Raw genomic sequence first — 14,520 nt, forward strand, 5'->3', positions numbered from 1 at the left:
AATTATGATAATTATATGCATTTTAGTATTTATCAAATTGTTCCTCAAAATTTTATTCAATATAATTCTACCCAATGAGTACTAATACACTTGTTCATTTACTAATTCAACAAAGACTTGATGGGAACTTGCTGTTTCCAGCCATTGAGTGAAATGTGGGGGCTAACATAAACATGAGCATAGACCTGCTTTCTTAGAGCTAAACACCTATTTTTCTGCTCTGTTACCAATATTACATATTTTCAAGGGTTTAGGCTTTTTATTTGATTGGAAAATGTTGTATTTTATTATTTTAATTTGCATTTCTGTATTACTGGATTTTTCCATAATCATTGGCTGTTTTTCCCTATTTGCCATTTGCCCACTTATCAAAGTCTTAACAAAAATATGGAAATTATCATGGGTTTGTATGTTGTCTCTTCTCAGGATTGTCACAAATCTTGTTTGCATGTTAGACTAAGACTTTCATAATTTAATAAGATATTTTGGTTTTTCTGTTACCATGCCAAATACCCATCTTTGTCTTGATAGAATCATGAGGCATGTTCTAGAACAAGTATGGGTCATTCTTCCTTGCCTTTGGAGGAAGAAATGGACTGTAAATGGTCAAGTTATGAGAACTTTACTAGGTTGCTCAGTTTTTTCTTGGGCCAACCATGAGCATTGGCCATTTTGATTATTAGAATGGATAATGCTTTCCCTGTTCTGGAAACTGATTGATCATCTGAAGGATTCATATTGGGAGGCCGAGTGGTAATCAATATTGTAGGCTGAGGTCACTGACAGGGGCCAGAGGCAATAACGTGTGAAATTTAAGATGAATTGCTTTTTGGTTTTTATCTGAATTTACTAAGACTGGGGAGTTGTTTGTGCAAATGTTGTCTTTTTAGGGTCTCTTTGAAGTGATCATCTAATGAATCAAGGAAAAGGCAGTTAAATCCCACTTGGTGAGAACATCAAAAGAGGAATAGGATACAGTTACATGGTAGGAGCCAAGGGCTATCAGTTGACCTTTCTTAAGAGTAGGGTGAAGAATTTGGGTGATTGGATAGTTTTTATTATTTAGTGGCCTTTTTTATCCTTTTGTCTTTATACTTTTCCTTTTTTCTCCTTATCTTGTCTAGGCCTGGGCTAGTTTACTTATTTAACAGCTGAGTTAGAAAATTAGAAAATAAAAGAAATACTTACTAACAGCAAAACATCTGGAGTTATACCTGTTTTTTAGTTCATAATATCAGCAGATTACCTTTATCCTTTAAAGTTGAGAAAGCCACAGCAATGATCCTTCAAGTGTCTTCCATATCACATCCTCAAAATTTCATAATTTAATCTACTATTTTACTTGAAGGATAAGGAAAGTAAGAGTCTCATTTTGAATAATTATTATTATTTAATTATTTTTATATACCATTTTCTCCTTTTTTCTATTCACAGGGGTAAAAGACATGTTGATGGCTCATACCATCTGATTATTTCAGTATGATCTGTAGCTTTATATATTATTCCCTCCTACCAAACTTTTTCCAAAGCAGCAAGTATTTAAACTATCCAGTTGATTATCATATATATTCGGTTTTCTCGTTAAGCCAACAAGGATGTCAGTGATTAAGAAATACCAAAAATGGGGCTAGCGCTGTGGTGCAGCAGGTTAACGCCCTGGCCTGAAGCGCCAACATCTCATATGGGCGCTGGTTCTGGTCCCAGCTGCTCCACTTCTGATCTGACTCTCTGCTATGGACTGGGAAAGCAGTATAAAATGGCCCAAGTCCTTGGGCCCCTGTACCTGCGAGGGAGACCCAGAAGAAGCACTGGCTCCTGGCTTTGGGTTGGCGCAGTTCTGGGCATTGTGGCCAGTTGGGGAGTGAACCATTGGATGAAAGACCTCTTTTTCTCTCTCTTTGCCTCTCCTCTCTCTGTGTAATTCTGACTGCCAAATAAATAAATATATATTTTTAAAGAAAATAAATACCAAAAATGAATAGACAGAGAAAGAAACAGAGGGCTTACTCAAAGAATGGCAAGAACATGGCATTCATCTCACACTTTTCTCCTGTTCCAGGGCAGGCACCATTAATAAGTCATAAGACTTTTCCACTGAGCCTGAACATAGCCCCAGAATTCTTGCTAATGTTTTATTCTTTTTTTTTTCTAAGATTTTATTTATTTATTTGACAGGTAGAGTTTTACGGACAGTGAGAGAGAAAGAGAGAAAGAAAGAGAGAAAGAGAGAAAGAGAGAGAGAGAGAGAGAGAGAGAGAGAGAGAAAGGTCTTCCTTCTGTTGGTTCACTCCCCAAATGGCCGCAATGACCAGAGCTGCACCGATCCGAAGCCAGGAGCCAGGTGCTTCCTCCTGGTCTCCCATGCAGGTGCAGGGGTCATCCTCTGCTGCTGCTTTCCCAGGCCACAGCAGAGAGCTGGACTGGAAGAGGAGCAACCAGGACTAGAACCAGCACCCATATGGGATGCTGGCGCTGCAGGTCAAGGATTAACCTAGTGCACCATGGCGCCGGCCCCTGCCAATGTTTTATTCTAATCACTGGTTCCTAATAACATACCATCCAAGCTAAAACCTATGTCCTTTTCTTCATAGGTTTACCAAGCACCTCTAGGGCTTTAAAAGTTAACTGTAACTGATCCATGTCCTACATGAAATACCAAAATACATTAATACTTCCTTTTTCTGTCTTTTCAAAGAGGGGACACGCTAATGCCATCTACAGTAGAAGACAGACCTGAAACCTTGCATTGTGTCAGCTAACTTTGAAACTCATTAATTACATAGTTTGGGGAAATGGGAAGTTCTATGGGTAACATACTTAGGAGAGTTGGCCGAGAGGTAGTTACAAGAGGCATTTCTGCTGGAAGGATATATGAGCAGAAACCTGTGTGGTGTGAGGAAGTCAACCATGTGGCAGAATGGGGGATGGAGTTCTAGAAGAGAAAACACTAAGTGTAAATGCCAGAGATAGGAGTGGGATTAGTGTATGCAAAGACAGCAATAAGGTTGAGGTGGAGTGAAGCAAGTAAGGAAAGGAAAGGAGATAGGGGAAAGAGGTATGCAGGGGTCGGATCAGGCGAGGTTCTCCAAGGCCAGGGTTTTGAATTTTATTTTAACTATCATGGGAAGTTATTGGAGGATTTTGTTCAGAGAGGTGGTGTGACATTTTGGGTGCTTTGTGGAAAGTGTTAAGAGGGGCAGGAGTGGAAGAAGGGCAGGAGTGGAAGAAGGGAGAAGAGCTTACGACCATGTCAGCTGCCTAGATGAGAGTAGATGGTGACTTAGACTGGGTGGCAAGCATCAGTGAAATTGTCAGATTTGGGACACTATTAGGTAGTAGAGCAAACAATATTTAAGCATAAAACACACGTGGAATGTGAAGGAATCAGAGGACTCAAGGATTAATCAGATTTTTGACCTTGGAAACCACATGAACATTGATGCCATTTACTGAGGCAGGAAAGACTGAGGCAGGAACAAGTAAGGCGGAAAATCAAGAGTTTGGGATGAACATTAGCCAGGCAGTAAATGCTTGAATGCTTCAGCAAGATAGGAGTGTGAGTGGTCATGGCTGGATAAATTATTTGGGAGTTACTAGAGTTTAAGTTATATTTACAATTTTGCGAGTGAGTAAAATGATGAACAGGAATGAGTGAAGATGAAGACAGCCAAGTCCATGTCTTTGGGGTGTTGAAGCACTTAGGGCAATGGTTCTGTTAGGTGAGATGGCATCCCCCAGGTGATGCTTGGCAATTTCTGGAACTATTTAAGTCATTGTCTTTGCCAGGGGAAGAAGGGAAGGATGCTACTGACAACTAGGAGGTAGAAGCCAAGGATGCTGCTAACCACCCTACAATACTGGGAACATCCCTATACTGAAAAGTATTATCTAGTCCACAACGTCTATAGTAATGAGGTTAAGGAGCTGATTGAGAGGTAAGGAGGATGAAGAGCCAGAAAAGGGACTGAGATGGAGTGAACAGTGAACCAAAAAGAAATGTGGAGAGTGCTGAGGATGTATTTTCTAGAATGAGATTTCAAGGAAAAGCATGTATTCAACTCTACTGGATGCTACTGAGAGCTTCCATGAGAATGGGATTGAGAATTGACCACCAGACGTGATGATAAAGAGGACTTTGGGTGGCAGGTACCCAAATACTTGGAGCAATCTTCTGCTGCTTTTCCCAGGCCATTAGCAGAGAGCTGGATTGGAAGTAAAACAGCCAGGACACAAACCTGCACCCATATGGGGTGCCAGCATTGCAGGCAGAAGCTTAATCTGCTTTGCCACAGTGGTGGCCCCTGAAAAGTAATAGATTCAAATGAAGTTTATACATTTTTGTAGAATCATGTGCACATTAAGGAAAGCTGGTTTGTTAAGATGCCAGTTAGGAAGTTCATGATCCACATGAGTACTGAGTCTGATTCCTGGCTCTGGCTTCTGATTTCACCTTCCTGCTAATCACTTCTGGGAGGCAGAAGTGATAGCTCAGGTAGTTGAATTCCTGCCACCCATGTTGGAAACCTGAATTGAGTTCTCACCTCTCAATGTGGATGCCCCAGACATTGCATGCATTTGTGGAGTGAACCAGTGAATGGGAACTCCCTCTGTCTCTGTTTTACTGTCTGTCCCTATTTCTCTCACTCTGTCACTCTCTCTCAAATAAATATATTAAATTTTGAGAAAATTAAGCTGGTTTTAAGAAAAGTTATATAAGCAATACCAAGTGAAATTTTTGGTGCTCTCATTGTTTAATATTTTTGTGTTTTTGAAGCTCTGGCTTTGGTGATCCTAATTAAACCAGGAGTTCCTTGATAGAAAATCATGGTATGTTATGAAGTTAGGAAGATTTGCATAAATGAGACTGTGCCATAGCTCTGAGACCCTCAATAAGCAAAAGTAAATGGATATTTTCTACCATTCGCAAGACTCTGGTTCAGTGACTCTGGTTTCTCAGTTAAATTTTCCCAATTTTTTGGAGGAAAAAAAAATCTGTTGGCACTGGTAGGAGTCATGTAGCCATTTGCTGACCAGTCAGGTTTTAAAGAGTCCAGGTCATGGCAGACTTGGCTGCTCAGAGCCTTCCCTGTGTACTGGGAACAGTTTTCAGAGAAAGAGGAATGTTTATGGAACAGGAAGCCATTCTAAAAATATCTTTCAGTTTTCATCCCTTTATTTTTGCCATCCATATATGTCCGCAGCAGTGTGCTGCAGTCCTACTGTGCATAACTACAGGCACTTCCTTCCCGACAGGAGGCAGAACAAACATACAGCAACTAGATCTGGAAGTAGCATTACAGGAACACTGTTCTCTGAGTCCACAGTCTCAAGGTGGTATTTTTTTCTTTCTTGTTCAATCGTGGATTTCTTATAGTATTTTATGAGTCAAGTGGATACTTTTATTATAACTAATATGCCTTAATAATGAGATAAAAAATGAAAAAGTAAAGAATATTTATTGAAGGATAAAACCGAAATGTTCAATCTAGATATCCCAACAGTGTGTAAGAAAGTACAGATTTAGTCAAGACTACCTAATTTTCCAGCTGTGAAAAGGTCATGCAGTACACTGAGTCTTTCTCCAGTCAAGTCCTCTTTTGACTTTAGCCAGCATTTTCATCTGTCTGGGTTTCTTGCAGGGGGGGGCCCTTTGTTTCTGAGGGGTTCGGCAGTCCTCTCAAGATAATAAACACTGTCAGACTCTTCTGAGCTCAAAATGGCTCAGAGAAAAATTTTCTTTGTTATTCAAAGAGGTGACGCCTGCTCCCCACTCGTGATGTGGGAAGAGACCTCCACTTAGCAATGACACAGCTTCCAGCCTAGAGTCATCAGAGCCAGAATAACAACGTTTAGTATAGTATTGAACCATGTGTTTGGCCCAGCAGTTAAGATGCTGGTTGGGATGTTTGCATCTCATATCAGTGTGTTTGGGTTTATGTCCCCCTGCTGCTGATAAAAGAGCAAACTGCTACAAATTCTTCATTTGTTCTACAAAGGTCTTTTAAGTCCATTATACTCTGAGGGTGCAAGAGCCATGATATTGTCTCTCTACTTACAGAGAGTTCAAAATGTTTGATACTGTTCCTTAGAATGGAGTAACATTGTTCTCCGGTCTATTTGCCTTACTATCACCAGAAAGCTATTTTTTTCTAGGATTGATGGACACTGTGGGAGGCAGCAGATGATGGCTTAAGTACTTGAGTCCCTGCCACTCATGTGGGAGATCTGAATTGAGTTCCTGATTCCTGGCTTTGGCTACTGTAGGCATTTGGGGAGTGAAGTAGTAGATGGGAGCTCTGTCAGCCTGTCTCTTTCAAATAAATATATAAAAATTCTAAATGTTTAATATTAGCCCTTCAGTTTCTGATCCTCTGTATCCAGCCAGGAGAGAGATAGCATCGTGTATTGGTCATCAGGTTGGAGCATGTACTTCATGTCCTGAGGCAATTCCTATAGGCCAGGGTGGCCCCTCCCTCACTCTGAGAACTGCTGGAGAGGGTCCATCTATCTTCCGTGTGCTGCAGAAACCACCACAAGTGAGGCGTCAACATTCTCATTGCTTTGTCTTCTAATGCTGCAAATGTTAAGACTTGAATTAGCATTATTTTTTAAAGATTTGATTTTTTTCACTTTTTGCAAAGAAGAAATAGTGCAAATCAGGTCAGCAAAGTAATACCTCTATTATTTTGCCTTAAATTATCCAATTTTCCCCTTTTTGGTTAAATCACACTATCCTTGAATCTGTAGCAAATCACAGAGCTGTTTTAGAATTAACTTATCTGGAAGACACATATTATTACTTTATGCAGTAATGGTATTTATGTTTTCTTAGCCAATTTGGTTCTCAATTGTCAGAGCTAACATGGGTGCATCTCCTCTTAGTTACGCTGAGTCCTCTGGTATGCCATTTCCCCTCACCTTGTGTGAGGGTGGTTAGGGCTTTCCCGGGGCACTTTTCACATCCTTATTGTAGGGTTTTCATTTTCAATAAAGGAGAGAATAAATTATCTGGTGCTTCCATTCATCAGCAATGAGTCCTAGCTGTGACTCAAAACTTTCTTTTGAATTATAAATTGTGCCAATAACTATGTATATAAATGAAACCCAGGCTCACCATAAAAACTTGCCTCCTGAAATGCTTATCAGCACAATACAGTTCAGTCTTGTTCTCTTGCCCTTTTGAAGCCATAATTGATGGTATTCTGCTTATTTATAATTTCTCAATAATGCTAGGCTCAAAACTCCCTCATTTATTACTTGGTAGAATCATTCTGGAAAAAGTTTATTTTGAATATGAAGGTATTGTTAAATCCTTCTTGCCTTAAAAATGTGTAATGAACTCACTTCTATTCTTAGCAAAGATTTTGCTCACTTTATAGATCAAGGGCTTTCCTGAAAAAATTGCCTATGAATTTAATTTTCTTTTAATAAATTTATTCTTATACTAACAAGCATAATACATTGCAGCTGTGTGTTGAGTAGCTCATAACCTAAAGAAATAGTAACATATCATTTGAGGTTAAAGTACTCCTCTCAGGGGGAAAATGGCAATTTTCAGGTAATCATAAGATGCCAAAATCAAATTACTACACTAAAGATCATTAAAATTAATTTTATGATTGACCAAATAGAGTCAAGGTGTAAAGAAAAAGAAACCTTGATAACTTAGCTGAACATAACATTCTGAAAAGAACCTGCCTCCTTTAACATTCCACCTGCAAAGACGAAACTCATTTTTCTGTCCATACCCCTTCCACCTGTTCTTTAACATATTGTAGTTTGATGGGAGGACAAGAAACAACAGAAATATTTCAAAATGGATGACATACAACTTGAGAACATATGTGTTGAACCACCATTTGAACTTGAAAGTGACTACTTTTGATAAATGGAGTTCTGCGCCTTTCTACATTTTTGCCTCCACGATGTCTGATCAAGCCAAGGGGGATATTCTGACAACAAGAGTGTATGTAGTGCTTATAGAGTGCCAGGCACTGCTCTTAGTGTGTTGCTTATATTAACTTTACTCTTCAGTAACTCCAGAGGTGGAACCAATATTCCCCTCTCTTACAGTGGAGGCTGGGGCATAGAGAAGTGAAGTAAATTGCCACAGGTTCATGGCTAGCAAGAGACTGGAACTGAGATTTAAACCTAAGCTATTCTGTACCAGTGTTCATACTAAGCTCAAGAGTAGGTGCTTATTAAAACTGATTTAAAAAAAATTTTTTTTAAAAAGCAGAGCTTATCACATCAACAGCCTGGATGTTCTGGGGGATAACGTTGTGTAGTGGATTAGGCTGCAGCTTGTAGCACCAGCATCCATATCAAAGTGCCAGTTTGAGTTCCAGCTGCTCCATTTCTGATCCTGCTCTGCTAATGTGCCCGGAAAGGCAGCGGAGGAGGATGGCCCAAGTACTTGGGCCCCTGACACCCACAGAAGTCTGAATGGACTTCTGGTATTCTGGCTTCATCCTGGCCCAAACCTAAATGTTGACTGGAATTTGGAGAGGGAACCAGTGGGTGGAAGATCACTCTCTGTCACTCTGCTTTTCAAATTAAAAAAAAAGAAAAAAGAAAAAAAGCCATGGATGTTCTGTCTATAAACTGTTCATGTAATGTACAAGGCTACTTCAAAATATTTGTGGAAAAATAGAATGAAAAGATGTTTATATTTGGGAAAAACTTTTTTAGAACTATATATTGTTTTCTTATAATATGTACTTTTGAAGATCCCCTTGTGTCTAGTTCACTTAATAACTATCATATACTTGTTAAAAGCAGGTAGATGTTGTCACAATGTAGGTTAAGCCTCCACTTAGGATGGCTTCATCCCTTATTGGAATGCCTGGGATCTATTCCCACCTCTGTTTTTCTGATCCAGTTTTCTGCTAGTGTACTTGGGGAAGCACTAGAAGATTGCACAAGTACTCAGGCTCCTGTCACCCATGTGGGCTACTCAGATGAAGCTCATGGCTTCAGCCTGCACAGCCCTTGCCTTTGCAGACATTTGCAAAGAGAACCAGCTGGTGGAAGGTATCTCTCTGTCTGTCTCTGTCTCTCTCATTCTCTCTCTCTCTCTCTCTCTCTCTCTTTTTTTTTTTTTTTTTTTTTTTTGACAGGCAGAGTTAGACAGTGAGAGAGAGACAGAGAGAAAGGTCTTCCTTTCATTGGTTCACCCCCCATATGGCTGCTATGGCCAGCACATTGCGGCCAGTGCGCTGTGCCAATCCGAAGCCAGGGGCCAGGTGCTTCCCTCTGGTCTCCCATGCGGGTGCAGGGCCCAAGCACTTGGGCCATCCTCCACTGCACTCCCAGGCCACAGCAGAGAGCTGGACTGGAAGAGGAGCAACCGGGACAGAATCCTGGTGCTCCAACCAGGACTAGAACCCAGGGCGCCGGCGCTGCAGGGGGAGGATTAGCCTAGTGAGCCATGGCGCCAGCCACTCTCTCTCTTTTGCTCGCTCTCTCTCTCCCTCCCTCCCACCTCTCTGTAACTGTGCCTTTCAATAAATAAGCAAATTTTAAAAATAAATAGGAAGTATGATGGAAAAAAAAAAACAAGAAAGGGTCTGCTCAACTCTTCCTCACCATCAAAACTTTTCCATATAATGAGAGATATTTTAACAAGTAAACTAACACATTCTGTAGAGGAAAAATTAGATTGCTGTCATAGTAACCACTGGAGACACTTGATTTAAACAGGGAGATCAGAGAAGATGTAATTAGCTCCTGGTCTAAAAGTTGGGTAAATGTAAATTTCTTCATATTAAATACCCATATGAGAAAGTTTTATTATAATCCTTGATCTGGTGGAAAAGAAGTAAAACTGAAATCAGTGTTTTCATAATCCATTTCCAACTTTAGGAGGCTTGTGGAAGGGGCAGAAAGCAGAGAGACATCATTTCATTTGGCTTTGCTCAGGGGTAGTGCCTGATGATGCAGACTCCTTGGGCTTGTCCCACAGTTGTGGTGCTGATAATACCCAATATCGATTACATCTTATGGTGGAATCTTTCCCTTCTCAAGAAGAGAAGGAAGACAGGAGGAATGGATAAAAGGAGTGAAGAATGAGGAAGGAAGGAAAGAAGGAATTCTGTAATTTAGGGGTGACACAAGACTAGACTCACCTCCCACCTGAGGAAACTAGATCCCATTTACTTAAATTTTAGCTTTATGAGAATAACTCAGTTGTGGAGTTTGAAAGAGAATTTCCATCTTCCCATTCTCTCAAGTTTTTACTCTTCTAGTTACACCTTCTCATTTCTTCTACAGCTCTTTCTTTCCTTAGAAATTAAGGCGGAAAACACACCTCTGAATACAAGTATAAATGCTTCTGAAACTTGCTCTCTGTTGCTTGTGAAGATGCATGCCCTAGAATAAGAATGCAGTATGTGACTCTGAAGTCTTGCAGCCTCATAGTTAGGCAAATATAAATAAGATAAATTAACATACCACAGAGTGTAATCCAATAGGGCTACCATGTATATACCTATGGAGAACTCTAAGATAACAGGAAAAGGGGAGACTTAGTCTGGAAGGACATGAGTTAACAGCACAGAGGAATTGAGTTTTAAGGAGAACTCTGAAGGCTAGGTGGCACTGTGTCCTTCAGATACAGGTGAGTGGTCAGTGCAGCTGAAGTGGACAGATAAAGTATGGTATAGGAAACGGAAAGCAGCCCACTGTGACTGGAAGTTGGGATACCCATGTGCAGTTATGGAGTGGTTATGGAAAAGAATGTTTCAGTCAAGCATAAAAGGTCTTCCTGCCCAACTGAAGAATTTAATTCTATTCTTTATGCAATGAGAAGTCATTGAAGGTCTGTAAACTGTCATATCAAGGACTGAGGGATAAGATTAAAAGTATACACAAAGTCTTTTCAGTTGTAAGCCTCCTACTACTAAAGAATGACAGAAAGAGTAAGCTGTGCTCCTGGATTAAGATAGAATTTGGGGGATGATGATTTTACATACTAGAGTCTCTGACACTGGTACTGATGTCAAAAATAAGTTCCGACTTGTTCAGGAAAAAAAAGAATTTATTTTATGTTTTGGATGTGGATATGAATGAGGTGTTGGGCAAGGATTGCTATGAAAGATTACAGGATTACCCAGATAAATAGAGTTACAGTTCTCAAATTAGGATATATTTCCGGACTTTGCCAAATGGGCCACCTTCAACATGCACATCTTGAAAGAATACATGACTAGCAGACAGTGGTTTGGATTGACCTGCACAATTGGGCTCACTTTGCAGCTTCAGTTTACTAGAGAATTTTCAATGTTCTGCCTTCCTCCTTTGGTAGTTATGACTTGATCAAATCCATTTCTTACACTTTATAATTTTAAGTATTTTTTCTGATTATAAAGGGAATATTTGCTCATTGTATAAAATTTAGAAAGTCCATTGAGAAAGCAGGGCTGGCATTGTGGCAGAGTGGGTTAAGTTGCTGCCTGTGATGCCAGTATCCTTTATCAGCACTGATTAAGTCCTGCCTACTCCACCTTCAATTGGGCTCCCTGCTAACGTTCCTGGGAAAACAGCAGAAGATGGCCCAAGTGCTTGGGCCCCATATCCACTTGGGAGACCTGGATGAAACTCCTGGCTCCTGGCTTCAACCTGGTCCAACCCTGACTGTTGTGATCACTGGGGAGTGAACCAATAGATGGAACATTCTCTCTCTCTCTCTCTATTTCATTCTCTGTGTGTGTGTGTGTGTGTGTGTGTCTCCCTCTCTCTCCATAATTGTGACTTTCAAATAAATAAAGTTTTATTTTAAGATTTATTTATTTTATTTTAAAGGCAGAGTTACAGAAAGGCAGAGGCAGAGAAAGAGATGGAGAGAGGTCCTTCATTCGCTGGCTCATAAACCAGATAGCCACAATGGCCAGAGTTGTGCCTATCTGAAAGAAGGAGCCAGGAGCTTCTTCCGGGTCTCCCACGCAGGTTCAGAGGCCCAAGGACTTGGGCCACCTTCTATGGCTTTCCCAGGCCATAGCAGAAAGCTTGATTGGAAGTGGAGCAGCCGGGGCTTGAACCAGCACCCGTATGGGATGCCAGTGCTGTAGGCAGTGACTTAACCACAACACCGGCCCCATAAATAAAGATTTATAAAAATCTACTTGAAAATACCTTTTTAAAAATGTAGAAGGTACAGGAATATAAAAAGAAGAAAATGAAAAATGTTAAAAATGTTACAAATATTTTGGTCTCATTATACATATTAAAATTTGGGCAAAATTGCATTTTGTACTTTATTTCATACCCTGAATATTCTCTTATCAAATATTCTTTGAAAATATTATTTTAAATAACTATTAATATTTCATAGTATTGGCTATATCATCACTTATTTTTTTTTTTATTTTTTATTTTTTATTTTTTTTTTTGACAGGCAGAGTGGACAGTGAGAGAGAGAGACAGAGAGAAAGGTCTTCCTTTGCCGTTGGTTCACCCTCCAATGGCCGCCGCGGCCGGCGCGCTGCGGCCGGCGCACCGCGCTGATCCGATGGCAGGAGCCAGGAGCCAGGTGCTTTTCCTGGTCTCCCATGGGGTGCAGGGCCCAAGCACCTGGGCCATCCTCCACTGCACTCCCTGGCCACAGCAGAGGGCTGGCCTGGAAGAGGGGCAACCGGGACAGAATCCGGCGCCCCGACCGGGACTAGAACCCGGTGTGCCGGCGCCGCTAGGCGGAGGATTAGCCTAGTGAGCCGCGGCGCCGGCCCTATATCATCACTTATGGCATTGGTTTCTCACTTTTTTCTATCATAAATCATACTTTGACTTATGAATGTACAACTTAACTCTTTATAGTAGATCTTGACTATTATTCTTCTAGGATAGAAGAATGATGGAAGATGATTATTCTTCTGGGATAGATTCACATAAATAGCTTTTGGTTTTTTTTTTTTTTTTTGGTTGAAAGATAAAAACATATTTTCAGTATTTTCGAATGCAGGTTGGCAAGCTGTTCTGTAGACTCAAATAGTACCTATTTTTGACTCTGTGGGCCATAAGGTCTCTGTTGCTGAGGCTGGTTCTCTTCCTCCTCCTCTCATTCCCTTTCCACCCTCCTCTCTTAAAAATGTAAGGAGACAAACTGTAGGTTCTCTGTGACCCTTGGGGGCCATTGTTGTCACCTCTGTTTCAGTTTTAAGTTGGCAAATAGCTTTTCAAGGTTGTGTATGAATTTATACTTTTACAAGGAATCTTTGAGTATATTTGTTTCACAGGTAGCTTCCCTGTACAGTCTTGTCTTTTTCTTAAGGATTTATTTGAGAGACAAAGTTATAGAGAGAGAAAAAGAGAGTGAGACCAAAGAGAGAGATCTTCCATCTAAAAGTTTACTCTCCAAACGGCCACAGTAGCCTAGACTGGGCCGGGATGAAGCCAGGAACCTATTCCATCCAGGTCTCCTACATGGATGGCAGGGTCCCATGCACTTGGGCCATCTTCTACAAGAGCTGGATTGGAAGTGGAGCAGCTGGGATTCAAACCAGTACTCATAGGGGATGACTGTGTTGCAGGGAGTGGCTTAACCTGGTGCCCATATGGGATGCCAGTGCTGCAGGCAGAGGATTAACAAAGTGAGCCACGGTGCCGGCCCACCTCTACATGTTTCTACTGTTTTTTATTCTACAAATGTAATACTATATGTTCAGTTCACAATATTCTACTTGGAACAAACATTTAGCCTAGTGCTTAAGACCCTGGTTCAGAAACCCATGTCCCACAAGGGAGAGCCTGGATTTGAGACCCAGCTAAAGCTCCAGATTCCAAGTTCCTGTTAATGTAGATCCTGGGAGGCAGCAGGTGATGACTCAAGTACCCGGGTCCCTAGTACCCATATAAGAGACCTAGATTGAGTTCCTGGTTCCTGGCTTCCAGCTTGCCCAGTCTTGTCTATTGTGGACATTTGGGGAGTGACCCAGGGGATGGGATCTCTCTGTCTTTGTCTCTGCATCTTGATTAAGTAAAATAAATGTACTAAAGACAGTTATTTTGTTAGGAACTGAATATAAATAAATATACTTTTTTTTTTTTGACAGGCAGAGTGGACAGTGAGAGAGAGAGAGACAGAGACAGAGAGAAAGGTCTTCCTTTGCCGCTGGTTCACCCTCCAATGGCCGCCACGGCCGGTGCACTGCGGCCCACGCACCACACTGATCCGATGGCAGGAGCCAGGTACTTATCCTGGTCTCCCATGGGGTGCAGGGCCCAAGTACTTGGGCCATCCTCCACTGCACTCCCGGGCCACAGCAGAGAGCTGGCCTGGAAGAGGGGCAACCAGGACAGGATCCGGTGCCCCGGACCGGAACTAGAACCTGGTGTGCCGGTGCCGCAAGGCAGAAGATTAGTCTATTGAGCTGTGGCGCCGACCTAAATAGGTATACTTCTAATGTATTACAGCCTGGAATGGCCAGGGAGTGTTTTCTGCTTTCTGTATATTGAAACCACAACTATATTCCCTCCTGAAAGTGTTCCTCCTTCAGACATGAAGGTTTCCAACTTCACCAAGCG

The 14,520-nt window shown here is 41.2% G+C and overlaps 1 protein-coding gene and 1 non-coding gene across 5 annotated transcripts in view; both read left to right on the plus strand.

The window, feature by feature from the left end:
• The window catches only part of FMN1 (formin 1), a 481,759-nt gene that overhangs the window by 97,529 nt on the left and 369,710 nt on the right, over positions 1 to 14,520 (plus strand). The gene's annotated exons all lie outside the window — the stretch shown is intronic.
• On the plus strand, positions 10,953 to 11,019 carry LOC127484031 (small nucleolar RNA SNORD52). The gene has a single exon (XR_007910812.2). It is a non-coding gene; the product is annotated as a small nucleolar RNA SNORD52 (small nucleolar RNA).

This window comes from Oryctolagus cuniculus, chromosome 12 (assembly GCF_051225735.1).
Source record: "Oryctolagus cuniculus isolate XC-2025 breed Fujian yellow rabbit chromosome 12, ASM5122573v1, whole genome shotgun sequence".
Classification (NCBI taxonomy): domain Eukaryota; kingdom Metazoa; phylum Chordata; class Mammalia; order Lagomorpha; family Leporidae; genus Oryctolagus; species Oryctolagus cuniculus.